This window comes from Lygodium microphyllum, chromosome 25 (genome assembly GCF_053477565.2).
Source record: "Lygodium microphyllum isolate KBCC chromosome 25, Lygodium_microphyllum_v1.1.10, whole genome shotgun sequence".
NCBI lineage: Eukaryota > Viridiplantae > Streptophyta > Polypodiopsida > Schizaeales > Lygodiaceae > Lygodium > Lygodium microphyllum.
Window position 1 is genome coordinate 72,268,574 of NC_141159.1, and position 6,510 is coordinate 72,275,083.

Genomic DNA, 6,510 nt, shown 5'->3' on the forward strand with positions numbered 1-6,510 from the left:
GAAGCAATCTACAAGACCTTCATTTGAGAAGTGGAAAGTGAAAAGTAGTTGAATTTTATTGATGCAAATGGCACAAAAAGACATCTCAAAGTGGGCAATAACCTTATAAAAGAGGAGTTGTTAACCTTCATAACATATTGAAGGAGAATTTGGACATTTTTGCTTGGTCTTACAAAGACTTCAAAGGATCCCACTATGTGTCAACGTGACATCGACCTAGAGGATGATGGTAAGCCAGTACAGTAACATCATAGGTGCATGAATCCCAATCATTCAGTGCTAGTCAAGACATAGTTGTTGAAGCTCTTAGAAGCTAAGTTCATCTAACCAAGAGCCAATAGTGAGTGGGTTTTGCCTATTGTGGCCATACAAAATAAGAATGGAAAGTTGTAAATTAGGGTGGACTTTCAAAAGCCAAATTTCAAAACAAAGAAATATCATTTTCCTATCCCCTTATTGACCATTTGTTGGACACATTGACAGGTCATAAACCTTATTCCTTACTAGATAGATTTAGTGGATACAATCAAGTGTAGATTGCAAAAGAAGACTAGTCCAAGATGATCTTCACAACAGAATAAGGTACCTATGCCTATAGGGTGATGCCATTTGGGCTTTGTAATGCTCTTGCTACCTTTTAACAAGTCATGATGGCTGCATTCCGAAATCATCTATATGATTTCACAAAGGTATATCTGGATGATTTCTATGCCTTCAATCCACTCTGTAACGATTGGGGGCACGTGGAGCAATGCTTTGATTGATGCTAGGAGTATGGATCTCCCTCAACCCTAACAAATGCATCTTTGGAGTCTCTTTAGGTGTTCTATTGGGCCACATTGTCTCCACACAAAAAATAGCAATAGATCCTGCCAAGATTGAGAAGATTCCATCCCTAACTGCACCAACCAATCTAAAAAATTTGAGAGGATTTCTTATCCATGTGGCCTACTATAGGAGGTTTATAGCATACTTTGCAACAAAGATAGTCCCCCTACACAAGCTCCTAAGGAAAGATATAGAGTTTATTTGGACATACGATTACAAAGAAGTCTTCAATGCCTTGAAGTAGTGTCTCATCAAAGCATCTATCATGTTACAGCCTCCTGATTGGAAGCCTCCTGATTGGATAAAGGAATTTCATATGCACACTAATGCATTAGTCGAAGTGCTAGGCTGAATTCTCTGTCAATAAAGGCTCCTCAAAGCTGGACCAATCAATTTATTATACAAGCCAAAAAGTCACTGATAGAGAGAGGAACTATACAACAATAGAGCTTGAGTGCTTGGCGATGGTATTCCCTTTTTTGGCAAAGTTTCGGCATTACCTTATGTCAACACATTTCAAGTTTTATGCGGATCATGAAGCTCTATCCTTCCTAATGAATAAGGTAGATGTCAATGGCAAAATGATGAGATGGCTCCTTTCGTTCTAGGAGTTTGATTTTAAAGTCGTCATTAACTTGGTCATTCCCATACCATGGCTGCAATCATTTATTGTGCATCCCTCGGAGTGAGAAAGGAGAGCAAGATGATCCAGACCTTTCTGATATAGCTTTATTATCTCTACCAAAGACTATGTCTCCATGGTATGCAGACATTGCTAACATCTTGGCTACATAGCAGTATCCTCCTAGCCTCTCTAGTAGAGAGAAGAATAAGCTTTTATTGGAATCCGCCCCTACACCCTACTAGGCAGTGCTCTATACAAAAAAGGTAAAGATGAAGTGTTGCAGAGATATGTTGCAAGAGATGAGATTGGGATTGTGTTGAAGGCATGCCATGATGAGCCATGTGGTGGCCACTTTGCAAGAGAAGCAATGGCTAGGAAAGCTCTACTTGCAGGATATACTGGTGGCCAATTCTCCACAAAGATGCCTATGATAATTATAAGCATAATGATTTCTATTCAATGAATGGAGAAGCCTACCAAAACCAATGCAATGCCGCTACAGTTGATCCTTCCCTTGAAGCCATTTGAGAAATGGGGCATTGACTTCGTGGGCCCAATCGACCCTCCAACCAAAAGAAAGCAAAACAAATACATTCTAGTATGTATTGATTATGTGACAAAGTGGTGTGAAGCCAAAGCTCTCAAATGCAATGATAGCAATAACGTCGCTCTATTTGTGAAAAGAACATCATCACTTGCTTTGGCAATCTCTTAGATCTTATCAATGATAGAGGCGCTCACTTCTTCTTGAATAAGATTATGGAAGAGCTAATAGAGATCTACAAGATATGCCATCACAAGTCCACACCCTATTATCCCAGATCTAATGGCAAGTCGAAGTCACCAATCACATCCTCTATTCAGTCCTAACAAGAACACTTGTTAGACATTGCCGTGATTATGATGATCGACTTATAGAAGCCCTCTTAGCATACAGAACCTCCCACAAGGCCATAGTAGAACATATACCTTTCTAGTTGTTCTATGGTATAGAAGCCATCTTTTCGATTGAGCTAGTATTGCCCTCTTTGAGAGTGACTATCACCGAATGGTTGTGAGATATAGGCTCCCTGCAATGCCATCTAATGCACTTAGAATGTCTAAATAAGACTTAGAGGATGGCCTTACAGTTCATGAAAGCCACACAAGCCCGATGCAAAGTCTACCACAATAGCTTCATCAAACAAAAAGAATTCAAAGAAGGTGATCTCGTCCTTACCTATGATTTGCACTTTGGCAAGTTTCTTGGAAAGCTTCAACAACATTGGATGAGCCCTTACAAAGTACTTGCAATCAACCCTAATAGCTCTATTCAGATCTAGACTGTAGATGCCTCTGATGATCCCTTCTTGATCAATGGCTATTGCCTAAAGAAGTATTACTCTCCCCAAGGATCTTGACAATCACAATCAACTATTCATTTTCCCTTTGGCATTACTTCTTAATGCTTCTCATACTACTTCTGATAGCCATCATCATGTGGATTTTGTTGCTGAAGCAACTAATTTCTTATGCGTCCTCTGTTCTAGCTCCTATCGCTATTTTGCTTTCTTTCCTTCCAATCCAACAAATGTGGTGGGGTTGGTTTTGAACACTGGGATTTTTGTTATTGAAAAATGAAAAAAATGGTTAGAAGAGAAAAGGAATTCGGTTCCTACCATATCAACCTAGTCTTCAAGAAAAGGTGGCAACACCCTCGGGAGTAGGAAAAAGAGGGGAAAAAATTATTATTGCTTGTAATAACATGCATTGCTCCAAGAAAAGGTGGAAAATATCATTGGGCGAAAAGTTGATTGAAAAAAAGATGGTACCACCTCGTAGTCCAGATTAGGTGACTCATTAGTCGAACTCCAAGATGTAGTCTCAAAGCCATCTTCCTTAGTGTGTTGTGACCTATCACTCTACAAGCATCTGACTCCTCAAGCAGACAAAAGCACCTCCATCCAAACCAAGTTCCTAATATATCAGCTACCTCCCTAGGTACCCCCCTTCATCAACCGACATTGTTCGTCATCATCAATAAGTCCAAGCTTATCTTCATTTGACAATCCCCCGAGTTTCATAAGCATTTATTCTAATTGGATGGGGATTTGAGTATGGGCTACCCTTTATATTCATCAACGAGTGTGAGAGAGAGGGCGGGATGAGTGACCAGCCTTCTTTCCTTTAAACCAAATGAGACATGAGATGAGTGAATGGAGCATTGCATGCTCCGGATGGGCCTCTCAATGCACAAAGCACAATTTATTCAGATGCATGGCACTACAAGGCTCCCTGGCCTTCCTTCTTGCACTTTATGTCGGCACAAGGCAAGATGCATGATTGCACCATCAATTGCGCACAAGGCATACAAACATTTGCATAAGTGGTAGTAAGGATTACATCAATGGGTGTGAGGAATTAGGTTTCCCTTCTATATCTACCAACAATAGAGCATGAGATAGAGGGGGGTTTGAGCTTGAGTAATCTTTCCTTCAATCAATTAAGAGGTGATGATTGTGGGACATTTTGATAATGTTACCGTGTTTCCACAGCACAAAGGAGCGGAAAATGGAAAAAAGGGAAATAGCAAAAAAGACGCAAGATAAAAATAAAAGTAGAAAAAGGCGCCTTGACTGGCAACCAATCCCTGAAAATTTCAAATGTTCGGGCACGACCCTCAGAAAGCTTCGGTGTCGGGCCAAGGCAACGAAAGAGAAAAAATGTGTACCATTAAAATGCGGAAGCACCCCCGAATCTGTGTAAAAGAGTGCCAGGCTCGCTCTTGTGCAAAGTGCATGCATTAGTTGGGAATATGATAAATTAGAATGGTGGGAAATGGGAAAAAGGGCCTAGGCTACGGTCGGCCATGTAAAAGAGGGAATAGGGGATGACCGCCCAAAAAGGATTTAGGGTTTTGTATATAAAGTTGAAAAGTGAATGAGAAGCTCATTCTTTGGTGTGTGGCAAAAAGAGTCTTCTTCTTCCTCTCTTCTTCTCTCCTTCTTGCTTGTGTGTGCTCTTGAGAGAGGGAGTGTGAGAGTGCGAGGGAGTGAGTGTGTGTGAGAGTGAGGGATCAAGAGGGTGAAGCTCTTCACCATCTCCTCTTCTCTTCTTCTCTTCTCTTCTCTTTTCTTCTCTTGCACGCGCGTCTATGGAGGATGGAGCTTGGAGATGGAGGAGGCTTGAGGATGCTTGAGCTAGCATCAAGAATCGTGGAGCTACCGGAGTGCGAGAGAGAGAAGGGTACTCTATCGGGCATCAAGGTAAGCTCACTACACTCATAGGATCGACGGCACGTCGGCTAGGTGAGAGATAGCCATTAGAGCTCGCTTGGAACGCTTGAAACAATAAGTGGTCTATGGGTCTTGGTGGTTGAGTGAAAGCTCCCACAGATAACTAGAGATTAGGTACATTTTCATTTTCTATGCATACAAAGGTCAGCACATCAAGAGATGTCACTTTGTTATGTGCATTACAACATAAAGCTCCATGGACTTCCCTTTTGTACCTATGCTGCCAAATGGGTTGGGATGCACTAATGCACCATGAATTGTGCACATTGGCATACTCCCTCTGTGCCATCCTCTTATCAATTTCTAAACCAGGTGTGAGATATGGTTCCCTTTATTCCTCTTCGAGTGATGTGAGCTATGGAGTGAGAGACTGCTTTATCATTTTCACACAAGTGGCTATTGAGCTATGTTGTATTCTTCATCATCAACCATTTCATGGGTCTTTATCAACAATGCTACCTCCTTGGATACTGTTGCATGGTCCCTACCCTGATTAAAGCATAATGTGAGAACGAGTTGTGGTACCTCCTGCAATAGTCCACCTTAGCACCTCGCGCATCAACAACTATCCATATTGACTACCAGCTAAATGGACCAAGTGTTTCTAACATTATCTCTTATGTTTATATGTATATATCATGTCTTGAGTATGGGGATGTGAGGGTTTTCATTGATTGTTAGGTATTAGGCCCTATTAAATCACAACACTAATCCAGTAAGGTTTTAAAATGTATTTCCATGGACACTCCTCCTATCCTCCCAAAATTGAAATCTAACCTTACAGGCATGTTCATCCTTACAAATTGGACATTTTTCATTTTTCATACCCTCTATTTGGGACCCTAGTTCATAAGTTACTAGTTTTTAACAAATTTTATATGAATCAGATATGTTTCCACGTGAACGTGCCATTTTTACTTCAAAACCATGGGTTGACTTTATAGTTTTGATTTCTTTCTTCCCTCATATATTTTTCCTTTTCATAGCCCATCATTCCATTACACATGTTGTCCATTATTAATTTTTGCATGTCTGCATATATTTTTCTTTAGCATTTTCACCATTTTTCCATGTGAACAATCTCGTTTCTCGTTGAAACCGTGTAGCATTGATTGAGTTGACCATCTCATCCCCCTAGTCATCCTACCCATTTTTCCTTTTTTCTTCTTCATCATTCGACATATGGTTGGTATCCAATTAAATTTCCGTGTGAATGCTCGATTTTCAACTCATGGTGTGTGCCATTGGGTCCATTATGGCGCATCCAGCTCACCCATGCTATCCCCACACCCGTCTACTCCTAGAAGTTCAATTTTTTTTAAAACTCCAAGCCCTGTGCTTGTGCATAGGACTAGGGTGGCCATAATTCACCTTTCAATTTTTAAAAAATGACATTAAAAAAACAAATGAAAAAATTATTTTCCTCCTCTCGACCTTCTTCTTTCTTCTCCTCTCCTCTTGAATCTCTACGACCTCTACTACCACTACCACTACCACTACCACTACCACTACCACTACCACTACCACTACCACTACCACTACCACTACCACTACCACTACCACTACCACCACCACCACCACTACTACTACTACCACCACCACCACCTCTACCACTACTACTACTACCACCTCTCCTTTCTCCCTTCTCCTCCCTACCACCTACTATTGCTACTGCTACTGCTACTGCTACAGCTACGGCTACTGCTGCTGCTTCTTCTTCTTCTTCTTCTTCTTCTTCTTCGTCGTCCTCCTCCTCCTCCTCCTTTCCACACTCCCCCCCAC